Source organism: Leptonychotes weddellii, chromosome X (assembly GCF_054177405.1).
Source record: "Leptonychotes weddellii isolate Sample4059 chromosome X, ASM5417740v2, whole genome shotgun sequence".
Classification (NCBI taxonomy): domain Eukaryota; kingdom Metazoa; phylum Chordata; class Mammalia; order Carnivora; family Phocidae; genus Leptonychotes; species Leptonychotes weddellii.
In genome coordinates this window covers 55,588,850-55,605,032 of record NC_138385.1, presented here as the reverse complement: position 1 = coordinate 55,605,032, position 16,183 = coordinate 55,588,850, and positions in this window count along the sequence as shown.

The window sequence follows — 16,183 nt, the reverse complement described above, 5'->3', positions numbered from 1 at the left end:
AATTTGTTTCCTGAGATTAAGAGTCTCTTATAGTTTGTTTCCCTCTCTGGTTTCATCTTGTTTCATTTTTCCCTCCCTTCCCCTATGATCCTCTGTCCTGTTTCTCGAATTCCTCATATCAGTGAGATCATATGATACTTGTCTTTCTCTGATTGATTTATTTTGCTTAGCATAATACCCTCTAATTCCATCCATGTCATAGCAAATGGCAAGATTTCATTTTTTTGATGGCTGCATAATATTCCATTGTGTATATATACCACATCTTCTTTATCCATTAATCTGTGGATGGACATCTTGGCTCTTTCCATAGTTTGGCTATTGTGGGTATTGTTATCATAAACATTGGGGTGCATGTACCCCTTATGATGACTACATTTGTATCTTTACGGTAAATACCAAGTAGTGCAATTGCTGGGTCATAGGGTAGCTCTATTTTCAACTTTTTGAGGAACCTCCATACTGTTTTCCAGAGTGGCTGCACCAGTTTGCATTCCCACCAAAAGTGTAGGAGGGTTCCCTTTTCTCTGCATCCTTGCCAACATCTGTCACTTCCTGACTAGTTAATTTCAGCCATTCTGACTGGTGAGAAATGGTATCACATTGTGGTTTTGATTTGGATTTCCCTGATGCTGAGTGATGTTGAGCAATTTTTCATGTGTCTGTTGGCCATCTGGATATCTTCTTTGCAGAAATGTCTGTTCATGTCTTCTGCCCATTTCTTGATTGGATTAGTTGTTCTTTGGGTGTTGAGTTTGATAAGTTCTTTATAGATTTTGGATACTAGCCCTTTATCTGATATGTCATTTGCAAATATCTTCTCCCATTCTGTCAGTTGTCTTTGGTTTTGTTGACTGTTTCCTTTGCTGTACAAAAGCTTTTTATCTCGATGAAGTCCCAATAGTTCATTTTTGCCCTTGCTTCCCTTGCCTTTGGCAATGTTTCTAGGAAGAAGTTGCTATAGCTGAGGTCAAAGAGGTTGCTGCCTGTGTTCTTCTCAAGGATTTTGATGGATTCCTGTCTCACATTTAGGTCTTTCATCCATTTTGAGTTTATCTTTGTGTATCATGTAAGAGAATAGTCCACTTTCATTCTTTTGCATGTGGCTGTCCAATTTTCCCAACACCATTTGTTAAAGAGACTTTGTTTCCATTGGATATTCTTTCCTGCTTTGTTGAAGATTAGTTGCCCATAGAGTTGAGGGTCCATTTCGGGGTTCTCTATTCTGTTCCATTGATCTATGTGTCTGTTTTTGTGCCAGTAACATACTGTCTTGATGATTACACCTTTGTAATACAGTTTGAAGTCCGGAATTGTGATGCCACAGGCTTTGCTTTTCTTTTTCAACATTCCTCTGGCTATCCAGGGTCTTTTCTGGTTCCATACAAATTTTAGGATTATTTGTTCCATTTCTTTGAAAAAAATTGATAGTATTTTGATAGGGATTGCATTAAATGTGTAGATCACTCTAGGTAGCATAGAAATTTTCACAATATTTGTTCTTCCAATCCATAAGCATGGAACATTTTTCCATTTCTTTGTGTCTCCCTCAATTTCTTTCATGAGTATTCTATAGTTTTCTGAGTACAGACCCTTTGCTTCTTTGGTTAGATTTATTCCTAGGTATCTTATGGTTTTGGGTGCAATTGTAAATGTGATCGACTCCTTAATTTCTCTTTCTTCTGTCTTGTTGTTGGTGTATAGAAATTCCACTGATTTCTGTGCATTGATTTTATATCCTGCCACTTTACTGAATTCCTGTATGAGTTCTAGCAGTTTTGGGGTGGAGTCTTTTGGGTTTTCCACATAAAGTAACATATCATCTGCAAAAAGTGAGAGTTTGACTTCTTCTTTTCTGATTCAGATGTCTTTTATTTCTTTTTGTTGTCTGATTGCTGAGACTAGGACTTCTAGTACTATGTTGAACAGCAGTGGTGATAGTGGACATCCCTGCCGTGTTCCTGACCTTAGGGGAAAATCTCTCAGTACTTCCCCATTGAAAATGATATTTCACTGTGGGTTTTTCATAGATGGCTTTTATATGGAGGTATGTACCCTCTATTCCTACACTGTGAAGAGTTTTAATCAAGAAAGGATGCTGTACCTTGTCAAATGTTTTTTCTGCATCTATTAAGAGGATCATAAATTTCTTGTCCTTTCTTTTATTAATGTGATGTATCACAGTGATTGATTTGCAGATGTTGAACCAACCTTACAGCCCAAGAATAAATCCCACTTGGTCATGGTAAATAATCCTTTTAATGTACTGTTGGATCTTATTGGCTAGCATTTTGGTGAGAATTTTTGCATCCATGTTTATCAGGGATATTGGTCTGTAATTCTTTTTGATGAGGTCTTTGTCTGGTTTTGGGATCAAGGTAATGCTGGCCTCATAAAATGAGTTTGGAAGTTTTCCTTCCATTTCTATTCTTTAAAACAGCTTCAGAAGAATAGGTATAAATTCTTTAAATGTTTGGTAGAATTCCCCTGGGAAGCCATCTGGCCCTGAGCTTTTGTTTGTTGGGAGATTTGTGATTACTGCTTCAATTTCCTTACTGGTTATAGGTTTTCTATTTCTATTTTCTATTTCTTCCTGGTTCAGTTTTGGTAGTTGATACATCTCTAGGAATGCATCCATTTCTTCCAGATTATCTAATTTGCTGGCATATAGTTGCTCATAATATGTTCTTATAATTGTTTGTATTTCTTTGGTGTTCGTTGTGATCTCTCCTCTTTCATTCATGATTTTATTTATTTTGGTCATTTCTCTTTTCTTTTTGATAAGTCTGGCCAGGGGTTTATCAATCTTATTTATTCTTTCAAAGAACAAGCTCCTAGTGTCATTGATCTGTTCTACTATTCTTTTGGTTTCTATTTCATTGGTTTCTGCTCTGATATTTATTATTTCTCTTTTCCTATGGGGTTTAGGCTTTATTTGCAGTTCTTTCTCCAGCTCCTTTAGGTGTAGGGTTGTGTATTTGAGACCTTTCTTGTTTCCCGAGAAAGGTTTGCATTGCTATATACTTTCCTCTTAGGACCGCCTTTTGCTGCATCCCAAACATTTTGAACAGTTGTGTTTTCATTTTCATTTGTGTCCATGAATTTTTTTAATTCTTCTTTAATTTCCTGGTTGACCCATTCATCCTTTAGTAGGATGCTCTTTAGCCTCCATGTATTTGAGCTCTTTCCAAGTTTCCTCTTGTGATTGAGTTCTATCAAAGCACTGTGGTCCAAAAATATGCAGGGAATGATCCCAATCTTTTGGTACCAGTTGAGACCTGATTTGTGACCCAGGATGTGATCTATTCTGGAGAATGTTCCATGGGCACTAGAGAAAAAATGTGTATTCTGTTGCTTTGGGATGGAATGTTCTGAATATGTCTGTGAAGTCCATCCGGTCCAGTGTGTCATTTAAAGCCTTTATTTCCCTGTTGATCTTTTGCTTAGATGATCTGTCCATTTCAGTGAGGGGGGTGTTAAAGTCCCCTACTATTATTGTATTATTGTTGATGTGTTTCTTTGCTTTTGTTATTAATTAGCTTATATAATTGGCTGCTCTCATGTTAGGGGCATAGATATTTACAATTGTTAGATCTTCTTGCTGGATAGACCCTTTAAGTATGATATAGTGTCCTTCCTCATCTCTTATTATAGTCTTTGGTTTAAAATCTAATTTGTCTGTTATAAGGATTGCCACCCCAGCTTTCTTTAGATGTCCATTAGCATGGTAAATGGTTTTCCATCCCCTCACTTTCAATCTGGAGGTGTCTTTGCATCTAAAATGAGTATCTTGCAGACAGCATATCAATGGGTCTTCTTTTCTTATCCAATCTGATACCCTGTGTCTTTTGATTGGGGCATCTAGCCTATTTACATTCAGGGTAACTATTGAAAGATGAATTTAGTGCCACTGTAGTGCCTGTAAGGTAACTGTTACTGTATATTGTCTCTGTTCCTTTCTGGTTTATGTTACTTTTAGGCTTTTTCTTTGCTTAGAGGACCCCTTTCAATATTTCGTGTAGGGCTGTTTTAGTGTTTACAAATTCTTTTAGTTTCTGTTGTCCTGGAAGCTTTTTATCTCTCCTTATATTTTCAATGACAGCCTAGCTGGATATAGTATTCTTGGCCGCATATTTTTCTCATTTAGTGCTCTGAAGATATCATGCCAGTCCTTTCTGGCCTGCCAGGTCTCTGTGCATAGGTCTGCTTCCAATCTAATGTTTCTACCATTGTAGTTTACAGACCTCTTGTCCCAAGCTGCTTTCAGGATTTTCTCTTTGTCTCTGAGACTCATAAGTTTTACTATTAGATGTTTGGGTATTGACCTATTTTTATTGATTTTGAGGGGGGTTCTCTGTGCCTCCTGGATTTTGATGCCTGTTTCCTTCCCCAAATCAGGTAAGTTCTCTGCTATAATTTGCTCCAATATGCCTTCTGCCCCTCTCTCTCTTTCTTCTTCTTCTGGGATCCCAATTATCCTAATGTTGTTTTGCTTTATGGTATCACTTATCTCTCAAATTCTCCTGTTGTGATCCAGTAGTTGTTTATCTCTCTTTTTCTCAGCTTCTTTATTTTCCATCATTTGGTATATCATTTTTATATCACTAATTCTCTCTTCTGCCTCATTTATCCTAGCAGTTAGAGCCTCCATTTTTGATTGCACCTCATTAATATCCTTTTTTAATTTCAACTTGGTTAGATTTTAGTTCTTTTATTTCTCCAGAAAGGGATTCTCTAGTATCTTCTATGCTTTTTACAAGCCCAGCTAGTATCTTTAAAATTGTCATTCTGAACTCTAGTTCTGACATCTTACTGTGTGCATTGATTAGGTCCCTGGCAGTCAGCACTGCCTCTTGTTCTTTTTTTTGAGGTGAGTTTTTCTATCTTATAATTTTGTCCACGAGAGGATAAACAAATGAGAGAACAAAATGCTAAAAATATGCTAAAAGGATAACAACGACCCCAGAAAAATATACATGAAGCAAATCAGAAAAGACCCAAAACCAGGGGGAAAAGAAAGGGAAAAAAAATATGATCAGGCTGGTGAAAATAACAGAGCCGCACACTAGATTTTGGGTGTATTTTGGTCTGTTAGAAGAAATTGCTTCCCAAAATTTTAAAGAAAGAAAAACTTATATATGTACAAAAACAAGGGGAAATACAATGACAGGATGGAATATGACTGTAAAGATGAAAATTAAAAAAAGATTTCTAAAAAGGAATTGATAGATAAGAAGTTGGTTGAAAAAAGAATAAAAAATTTTTAAAAAAAAGAGAGAGAATGTGATCAGGTGGGAGAATAGGACAATGTCATACACTACATTTAGGGTATATTTCGGTCTGTTAGAAGAAACTGTATCCCAAAATTTTAAAGAAAGAAAAACTTATATATATATAAAAAATAAGGTTAAATACAATGAAGAGATATGACAGTAAAAATGAAAGATTAAAAAAGATTTTAAAAAAGAAATTGCCAAGATAAGATGTTGGTTGCAAAAGGAAAGAAGAAAAATTTTAAAAAATATAAAAAGAGAGAAATAAAGAAAATTTAAAAAATTAACTTTGAAAGACTAAAGAATCATGGGAAAAAAGCCATGAATTCTATGTGCTTTATTCCCCTAGCACTGGGGTTTTGCCATTCTCATTGATTGGTAAACTTGGTCTTGGCTGGATGGTCTTGCTGATCTTCTGGGGGAGGGGCCTGTTGCAGTGATTCTCAAATGTCTTTGCCTGAGGTGGAATTGCCCTGCCCTTGCCAGGGGCTGAGCTAAGTCATCTGCTCGGGTTTGCTCTCGGTAGCTTTTGTTCCCTGAAAGCTTTCCATACAGCTTTGGAGGACAAGAAAGAAAATGGTAGCCTCCCAATCTCTGGTCTTGGAGGAGCCGAGAGCTTGGCCCCCCACTCCCCAGTGCACCCTCAGAGAAAAGCAGTCAATCACTCCTGTCTCCCTGGTCTCCAGCCGCACTCCATGCTCACCCGGCCTGTGACTGAGCATTTCTATCTCTGGCACACGACCTTGTTTGAAGTCTCCAAACCCAGCAGATTCCTGTGGTGTGCTCCCGTGCTGCTCCTCCCAGCGGAGGAAGGGGAATATCCCTTGATCTGCCACTTGTTGGATCCTTGCTCCAAGAGCAGTGGCCCGATTGTGCCACGGATGACAGTTTACGGCAACCCTGAGGTGAGAGCCCACTCCTTGGCTCTGTCTTTACAGCTGGTTTCCCCGCTCTGATACCTGGGAACTCTGCCACACTCAGGCACCCCTGGTCTTTCTGTGACCCCGAGGGTCCTGAGACCACACTGTCCCAGCTAGTGTTCCATCCCCTGCTTAACCACTGGAGCAATGTCCCTCAGTGGAGCCGACTTCTAAAAGTTCCAATTTTGTGCTCCGCTGCTCTATCACTTGCCAGTAGCTGGCTGACAGAGGCTCCCTCCCCCGGCAGTCTATCTTCCCGTACATTGCCTTGGATTCACTTCTCTTCACATCCTACCTTCCAGAAAGTGGTCGCCTTTCTGTTCAGAGAGTTGCTGCTATTCTTTTCTTCGATCTCCTGTTGAGTTTATAGGTGTTCTGAATGGTTTGATAACTATCTAGCTGAATTCCTGGGACCAGATGAAGTTTAGGTCTCCTACTCCTCCACCAACTTGCTCCTCCCCCTCCTATGTACTTCCCTCTTAAGACGGCCTTTGCTGTATCCCAAAGGTTTTGAACAGTTATGCTTTTATTTTCATTTGTTTCTATGAATTTTTTAAATTCTTCTTTAATTTCCTGGTTGACCCATTCACTCTTTAGGAGGATGCTCTTTAACCTCCAATTATTTCAGTTCCTTCTAAATTTCCTCTTGTGATTGAGTTCAAGTTTCAAAGCACTGAGGTCTGAATATACGCAGGGAATAATCCCAATCTTTTGGTTCTAGTTGAGACCTGATTTGTGACCCAGTATGTGATCTATTCTGGAGAATGTTCCATGTGCACTCGAGAAGAATGTGTATTCTGTTGTTCTAGCATGGAATGCTCTGTATATATTTGTGAAGTCTATCTGGTCCAGGGTGTCATTCAAAGCCTTTGTTTCCTGGTTGATCTTCTGCTTAGATGATCTGTCCATTGCTGTGAAGTCAGTGTTAAAATGCCTTCCTATTATTGTATTATTATCAAAGCATTTCTTTAATTTTGTTATTAGTTGATTTATATAATTGGCTGCTGCTGAGATAGGAGCATAAATATTTAGAATTGTTAGATTTTCTTGTTGGATAGACACTTTAAGTATGATATAAGGTGCCTCTTCATCCCTTACTACAATCTTTGGTTTAAAATCTAATTTGTCTGATATGATGATTGCTACCATAGCTTTCCTTTGATGTCCACTTGGATGATAGATCGTTCTCCACCCCCTCACTTTCAATCTGGAGGTGTCTTTAGGTCTAAAATGAGTCCCTTAGAGACAGCATATGGATGGGTCTTGCTTTTTTATCTAATCTGATACCCTGTGTCTTTTGATTGAAGCATTTAGCCTATTTACATTCATTGTAACTACTGACAGATATGAATTTAGTGCCATTGTATTGCCTATAAAGTCCCTGTTTCTGTAGATTGTCTCTGTTTCTTTCTGGTCTGTGTTACTTTTGGCTCTCTCTTTGCTTATAGGATCCCCTTTAATATTTCTTGTCAGGCTGGTTTAGTGATCACAGATTCTTTTAGTTTCTGTTTGTCCTGGAAGCTCTTTATCTTTCCTTCCATTCTGAATGACTGCCTTGTTGGATAAAGTATTCTTGGCTGCATGTTTTTCTCATTTAGTGCCCTGAATATATCATGCCAGCCCTTTCTGGCCTGCCATGTCTCTGTGGATAGGTCTGCTGCCAGTCTAATGTTTCTACCTTTGTAGTTTAAGGAGCTCTTGCCTTGAGTTTCTTTCAGGATCTTCTTTTTATGTCCAAAATTTTCAATCTTCACTATTATCTGTTGGTTTGTTGACCTATTTTTATTGATTTTGGGGGCATTTCTCTCTATGTTTTGGACTTGAATGCCTGTCTCTTTCCCCAGATTAGGGACGTTCACAGCTATGATTTGCTCAAATATATCTTCTTTCCATCCCCCTTTCTTCTTCCTCTGGGGACCCCAATAATTCTAATATTGTTTTACTTTATGGTATCGCTGATTTCTCGAAGCTCCCCTCATGGTCCATTAGTTGTTTTTCTCTTTTTTCCTCAACTTCCTTCCTTTCCATATCTTGTCTATGTCACTGACTCTCTCTTCTGCCTCATTTACCCTAGCTGTTAGAGCATCTATTTTAGACCTTATCTCCGTTACAGCATTTTTAATTTCAGCCTGATTAGATTTTATTTCTGCACTAAGAGATTCTTTAGTGTCTTTTATGCTTTTTTCAAGCCCAGCTAGTAACTTTATAACCATTATCCTGAATTCCAGGTCTGATATTTTACTTATATCCATATTGATTAGGTCTTTGGCAGAGAGTATTACCTCTGGTTCTTTCTTTTGCTGTGAATTTCTCCTTTTAGTCGTTTTGTCCAGAGCAGAATAGATGAACAAGGGAACAAAATGAAAAATATCAACCACGACCCCAGTGAAATACACACTAGACAAATCTGAAGAGTTCAGAAACCAAAAAACAAAAGAAAAAAAAAAGCAAAAAAATAGAGAATATAATCTCCCAGGTGGACAAAAAAGGGTGACCCACTTGGTTCTGGGTGTATTTTGGTCTATTCGTTAGAAGAAACTAAATCCCAAAATAGTAAAGAAAGAAATACTTATATAAATACAAAAATAAAATTGAATACAATAAAAAGAAGCCAAACATGAAGAATATATCTATAAAATGTAAATGTAAAAATGAATGTTAAAAGATTTAAAAACAGAGAATTGGTAAAATAAGAACCTAGTTGAAAAGGAAAAAAAGAAAAAGAAAATTTTAAACTGAAAGGTAAAAGAATCATGAGAACAAACCTCGAGTTGTATATACTATTTTCCCCTAGCACTGGAGTTTTGCAGTTCTGTGTGCTTGGCAAAGTTGGTATTTTCCTAATGTTCCAGCTGATCTTCTGGGGGAGGGGCCTGCTGCACTGATTCTCTGGTGTCTTTGCCTGGGCGGGGTTGCACTGCCCCTTGCTAGGGGGTCGGGCTCAGTGTAAGCTGCTTTGGATTGTTCTATGTGGCTTTTGTTCCCTGAAGTCTTTCCACACTGGTTTAGAGGATGTAAATAAAAATAGCCATGTCCCAATCTCCAGACCCAGAGCTGAAAAATCGTGACTCCCTCTCTCCTGTAACCCCTCAGGGAAAAGTGGTCTTCACTTTTGTGTACTCCAGTCTCTGCAGGTTCCTGCAATGTGCACCAGTGCCGATCCTCCCAGGGGAGGGAGGAGGGTCACTGTAGGCCTGCCACTTTCAGGGTCCCCACTCAGAGAGTGGTCCCCTGATCCTGCCACGTTTCATGGTTTATGGCAACACCCAGATGAAGGCCACTCCAGGGCTTGCTAATTGTACCTGGCTTCCCTGCTCCAATGCTTCAGAACTCTGCCACACTGAGGCATCCCTATTCTTTCTGTGAACACTGGGATCCTGAGACCACACTGTCCCACCTAGGGTTCTTCCCTGTTTTGCCACCTGAGCATCTTTCAGGCAGGGACATCTCTCACTGGAGCAGACTTCTAAAAGTTCCGATTTTGCACTCTGGGGCTACATCATTTTCTGGTAGCTGGCTTAAGGAAGCTCCCTCCACCCACCATTTATCTTCTAATATATCCCTTTCAATTCACTTCTCAGCACCTTCTACCTTGCAAAAAGAGGTAACTTTTCTATTTGTAGAATTCCAGCAATTCTTTTTTTTACATCTCAGTTTTAATTCATAGGTGTTCAGAATGATTTGATGATTATCTAACTAAATTCAAGGGACCAGATGAAACAAAGTCTCCCACTCTTCTGCCATCTTGCCTTTATAGCTAAACAATACACTCTTAAACAATCAGTGGTCTGGTCTGACTCCAGTTTGCCTCAGTCCCAGCATGGTGGACTCCTTCCTCATAAGACCAGCAGAAAACCCTGCCCACACCAAGTCTCCTAACCAGAGTTCTGCAGCACTTCAGTTCTAGTGGAAGTAATAACAGCTTTCATTTATCAAGCGGACCAGAGTACACCTAGTTAAAACATGCCACATTCTGGGCAAGGACCAAATACTCCCCACTGCAGGTAAGGAGAGCCTCTGCAGAAGACTGGCCTGAAGGATAGAGCAGCCCAAACACAACAGCAGAGTGCATGCAGCACACACGAGACACTCCCTAAAGTGCCAGGCCCTGGACACTATATGACCTGTTCTTCATAAAGCCATGGTTCTCAGGACCAGAAAACATAATGGGCTTATGTAACACAGAGAAGAAGGCAGAGACTTAGGCAAAATACCAAGATGGAAGAATTCATCCCAAATGAAAGAACAAGATAAGGTCACAGTCAGAGAGCTAAGTGAAACAAATATAAGTAAAATGCCTGATGGAGAATTTAAAGGAAAAATCATAAGGATACTAGCCGGACTTGAGAAAATGGAGGACTTCAGGAAGACCATACCACAGAGATAAGAGTTAAAAAAGAATCAGTCAGAAATAAAAAACACAATAACAGATTGGAAACAGACTTGATACAATGAACAAAAGTCTGGAAGATGCAGAGGGATGAATAAATGATATAGAGGACAAAATAATGGAAAATATAAAAGCTGAACAAAAGAGAGAAATAAGAATTAGGGAACATAAAACATAGACATAGGAAACAGTGACTCCATCAGTAATAATAACATACATATTACAGGAGCCCCAGAAGAGAAAGAAAAGGGGACAGAAAATTTATTTGAAGAAATAATAGCTGAACACTTCCCTAATCTGAGGAAGAAAACAGACATCCATATCGAGGAGGCACAGAGAACTCCCCATCAAAATCAACAAAAGCAGGCCAACACCAACACATACTATAAGTAAACTTGCAAAATATAGGACAAAGAAAAAATCTTAAAAACACCAAAAGAAGTCTTTAACTTACAGGGGAAGATCCATAAGGCTAGCTAGAGATTTCTCAACAGAAACTTGGCAAGACAGAAGAAAGTGGCATGATATAGGCAAAGTGCCAAATGGTAAAAATCTGCAGCCAAGAATACTCTATCCAGGAAGCCTATCATTTGGAATAGAAAGAGAGATAAAGAGTTTCCCATACAAAAACTAAAGGAGCTTGTGATCACTAAATCAGCCCTGCAAGAAACATTAAAGGAGAATTTGAGTGCAAAGGAAAGACCCAAAGTGACAAAGACTAGAAAGGAACAGAGAAAATCTCCAGAAACAGTGACAAAACAAGTAATAAAATGGCAATAAATACATATCTATCAATAATTACTCTGAATATAATTGAACTAAATGCTCCAATCAAAAGACATAGAGTGTCAGAATGGATAAAAAACAAACAAACAAGACCCATATGTTGCCTACTAGAGACTCATTTTAGACCTGAAGACAGCTGCGGATTGAAAGTGAGGGGATGGCAAAACATTTATTATGCAAATGGATTTCAAAAGAAAGCTAGGGTATATTGGACAAAATAGACTTTAAAACAAAGACTGCAAAAAGAGATAAAGAAGGACACTATATAATAATAAAGAGGACAATCCAACAAGATCTAATAATTGTAAATATTTATGCACCCAACATGGGAGCACCAAAATATATAAAACAATTAATAACAAATATAAAGGAATTAATTGATAATAATACAATAATAGTAGGGGACTTTAACACCCCACTTATATCAATGGACAGATCATTGAAACAGAAAATTAACAAGTAAATGATGGTTTAAATGACACACTGGATCAGATGGACTTTTTTTTTTAAAGATTTTATTTATTTATTTATTTGTCAGAGAGATAGGGAGAGCACAAACAGGGGGAGTGGCAGGCAGAGGGAGAAGTAGGCTCTATGGAGCCTGACATGGGGCTCAATCCCAGGACCTTGGAATCATGACCCGAGCTGAAGGCAGATGCCACCCAGGCATCCCTGGATCAGATGGATTTAATAGATACATACAGAACATTTCATCCTAAAACAGCAGGATACACATTCTTTAGGAATACAGGCCCACCTCAAGAAGTAAGAAAAATCTCAAATAAACAACCTAATCTTATACCTAAAGGAGCTAGAAAAATAACAAAAAACAAAACCTAAAACCAGCAGAAGGAAGGAAATAATAAAGACTAGAGCAAAAATAAATGGTATAGAAACAACAACAACAAAAACCCACAATAGAACAGATCAATGAATCCAGGTGCTGGTTCTTTGGAAACATTAATAAAATTGATAACCCCCTAGCCAGACTTATCAAAAAGAAAAGAGAAAAGATACAAATAAATAAAATCATAAATAAGAGAGGAGAAATAACAACCAACACAACAAAAATATAAAGAATTATAAGAATATTATTGAAAAATATATGTCAACAAATTGGACAACCTGGAAGAAATGGATAAATTCCTAGAAACATATAAACTATCAAAACTGAAACAGGAAGAAATAGAGAACTTGAACAGACTAATAACCAGCAAAGAAATGGAATCAGTAATTAAAAATCTTCCAACAAAGAAAAGTCCAGAACCACATGGCTTCACAGGTGATTTTTACCCATATTAAAGAAAATTTAATTCTTGTCAAACTATTCCAAAAAATAGAAATGGAAGGAAAGCTTCCAAATTCATTCTATGAAGCCAGCATTACCCTAATACTAAAACCAGATAGACTCCACTAAAAAAGAGAACTACAGGACAATATCCCTGATGAACATGGATGCAAAAATTCTTAATAAAATACTAGCACACCGAATCCAGTGGTACATTAAAAGAATCATTCACCACAATCAAGTGGGATTTATTCCTGTATTATAAGGGTGGTTCACTATTGGCAAATCAATCAACATGATATATCACATTAATAAAAGAAAAGATAAGAACTGTATGATCATTTCAATAGATGCAAAAAAGCATTTAATAAAGTACATCAATTCACGACAAAAACCTTCAACAAAGTAGGGTTAGAGTGAACTTACCTCAACATACTAAAGGTCATATATGAAAAACCCACAGCTAATATCATCCTCAAAAGGGAAAAACTAAGACCTTTTCCCTTATAGTAAGGAACAAGATAGGAAAGTCCATTCTCACCACTTTTATTTAACATCGTACTGGAAATCCTAGCCTCAGCAATCAGACAACAAAAAGAAATTAAGGCATCCAAATCGGCAAAGAAGTCAAACTTGCACTATTTGCAAATGATGTGATAGTTCATATAGAAAACCCAATGGACTCCACCAAAAATTACTGGAACTGATACATGAATTCAGTCAGTCGCAGGACAAAAAAATCAACATACAGAAACCTGTTCCATTTCTATACACCAATAATGAAGCAGCATAAAGAGAGATCAAGGAATCAGTTCCATTTATAATTGCATCAAAAACAATAAGATACTTGGGATAAACCTAACCAAAGAGGTAAAAGACCTGAACTATGAAAACTATAAAATACTGATGAAAGAAATTGAAAAGGACACACATAAATAGAAAAACTTTTCATGTTCATGGACTGGGATAACAACTATTGTTAAAATGTCTATACTACCCAAAGGAATCTACACATTTAATGCAATCCCTACCAAATACTACCAGCATTTTTCAGAGCTAGAACAAACAATCCTAAAATTTGTATGGAACCACAAAAGACCCTGAATAGCCAAAGCAATCTTGATAAAGAAAAAGAAAGCTGGAGACATCACAATTCTGGACATCAAGCTATATTACAAAGCTGTAGTCAAGACAGTATGGTACTGGCACAAAAATGGACATATAGATCAATGGAACAGAATAAAAATCCCAGAAATGAACCCACAAATATATGGTTAATTAATCTTGCACAAAACTGGAAGGAATATCCAATGGGAAAAAGTCTCTTCAACAAATGGTGTGGGGGAAAACTGGACAGCAACATGCAAAAGAATGAAACTGTACCACTTTCTTACACCATATACAAAAATCATTTCCAAATGGATTAAAGACCTAAATATGACACAGGAAACCATTGAAATACTAGAGGATAACACGGGCAGTAATCTCTTTGACAGTAGCCATAGCAGCTTCTTACTAAGTGTGTTTCCTGAGGCAAGGGAAACAAAAGCAAAAATAAACTACTGGAACATCATCAAAATAAATAGCTTCTTTACAGTGAAGGAAACAATCAACAAAACTAAAAGGCAACATATGGAATGGCAGAAGATATATGCAAATGAAATATCTGATAAAGTTTTAGTATCCAAAATATATAAAGAACTTATAAAACTCAACACCCCCCAAAAATAATCCAGTTAAGAAATGGGCAGAAAACATGAATAGATATTTTACCAAAGAAGACAACCAGATGGCCTACAGACACATGAAAAGATGTTGAACACCACTCATCATCAGGGAAATACAAATCAAACCATAATGAGATATCACCTCACACCTGTCAGAATGGCTAAAATTAACAGCACAGGAAACAACAGGTGTTGGCAAAGATGCAGAAAAAGGGGAACCCTCTAATCCTGTTGGTGAGAATGCAAACTGGTCCAGCCACTCTGGGATACAGTATGGAGGTTCCTCAAAAAGTTAAAAATAGAACTACCCTATGAGCCAGCAATTGCACTACTAAGGATACAAAAATATGGACTTGAAGGGATACATACACCCTGATGTTTATAGCAGCATTATCAACAAGAGCCAAATTATGGTAAGAGCCCACATGTCCATCGACTGATGAATAGATAAAGATGTATTATATATATATATATATATATATATATATATATATATGTATGGAATATTACTCAGCCATAAAATAGAATGAAATCTTGCCATTTACAATGACATTGATGGAGCGAGAATATTATGTTAAGTGATATAAGTCAGTCAGAGAAAGACAAATACCATATGATTTCAGAACTTCTTTTTTTCTAAAGCTTTTATTTATTTATTTTAGAGAGAGAGAGAGCACAAGCAGGAAGGGCAGAGGGAGAGGGAAAGAGAGAATCTCAAGCAGAATCCACGCTGAGCACTGAGACAGACCCAGGGCTCAATCTCAGGACCCTGAGATCATGACCTGAGCCAAAACCAAGAGTTGGATGCCTAACTGACTGTGCAAACCAGGCACCCCTAGTTTGAGAATTTCTATTCAACATTGTACTCAACACCATAGCCAAATAAATTAGACTAGAAAAGAATAAATAAAAGGCATCAAAATTGTAAAGAAAGAAGTAAAACTATCTCTATTGACAGGTGCCATGCGCTTTTATACAGAAAATCCTAAAAAGTCCTCAAAAACACTATTATAGCAAATAAATTCACCAAATTTACAGGATATAAAATCAACACAGAAAAACTGGTTGTATTCCTATACATTGACAACGAACAATCCTTAAAGGAAGTTAAGAAACTATTTCATATTTAATTTTATCTGTAGAATAAATACATGCATCTTAAAGTGCTATTTTAGTGTGTCTAAGAATTTGTAGTTATCAGTATCTCTTATTTTTTTTAAAAAATAATTCTATCCTTTGGAAAGACCACAGTATACTTATTTCTCTATAACAGGACAATTGTATTTCTAAGTTTTTATTTATTTATTTACATATTTATTTTGATGTAGTGATCCACGATTCATTGTTTTCATATAACACCCAGTGCTCCATGCAGTACGTGCCCTCCTTAATACCCATTACCGGACTAACCCATCCACCCACCCCCTCCCCTCTAAAACCCTCAGCTTGTTTCTCAGAGTCCATAGTCTCTCATCGTTCATCTCTCCCTCCGATTTCCCCCCTTTCATTTTTCCCTTCCTTCTCCTAATGTCCTCCATGCTATTCCTTATGTTCCACAAATAAGTGAAACCATATGATAATTGACTTTCTCTGCTTGACTTATTTCACCTAGCATAATCTCCTCTAGTCTCATCCATGTTGATGTAAAAGTTGGGTATTCATCCTTTCTGATGGCTGAGTCATATTCCATTGTATATATGGACCACATCTTCTTTATCCATTCATCTGTTGAAGGGCATCTCGGCTCTTTCCACAGTTTGGCTATTGTGGACATTGCTGCTATGAACACTGGGGAGCAT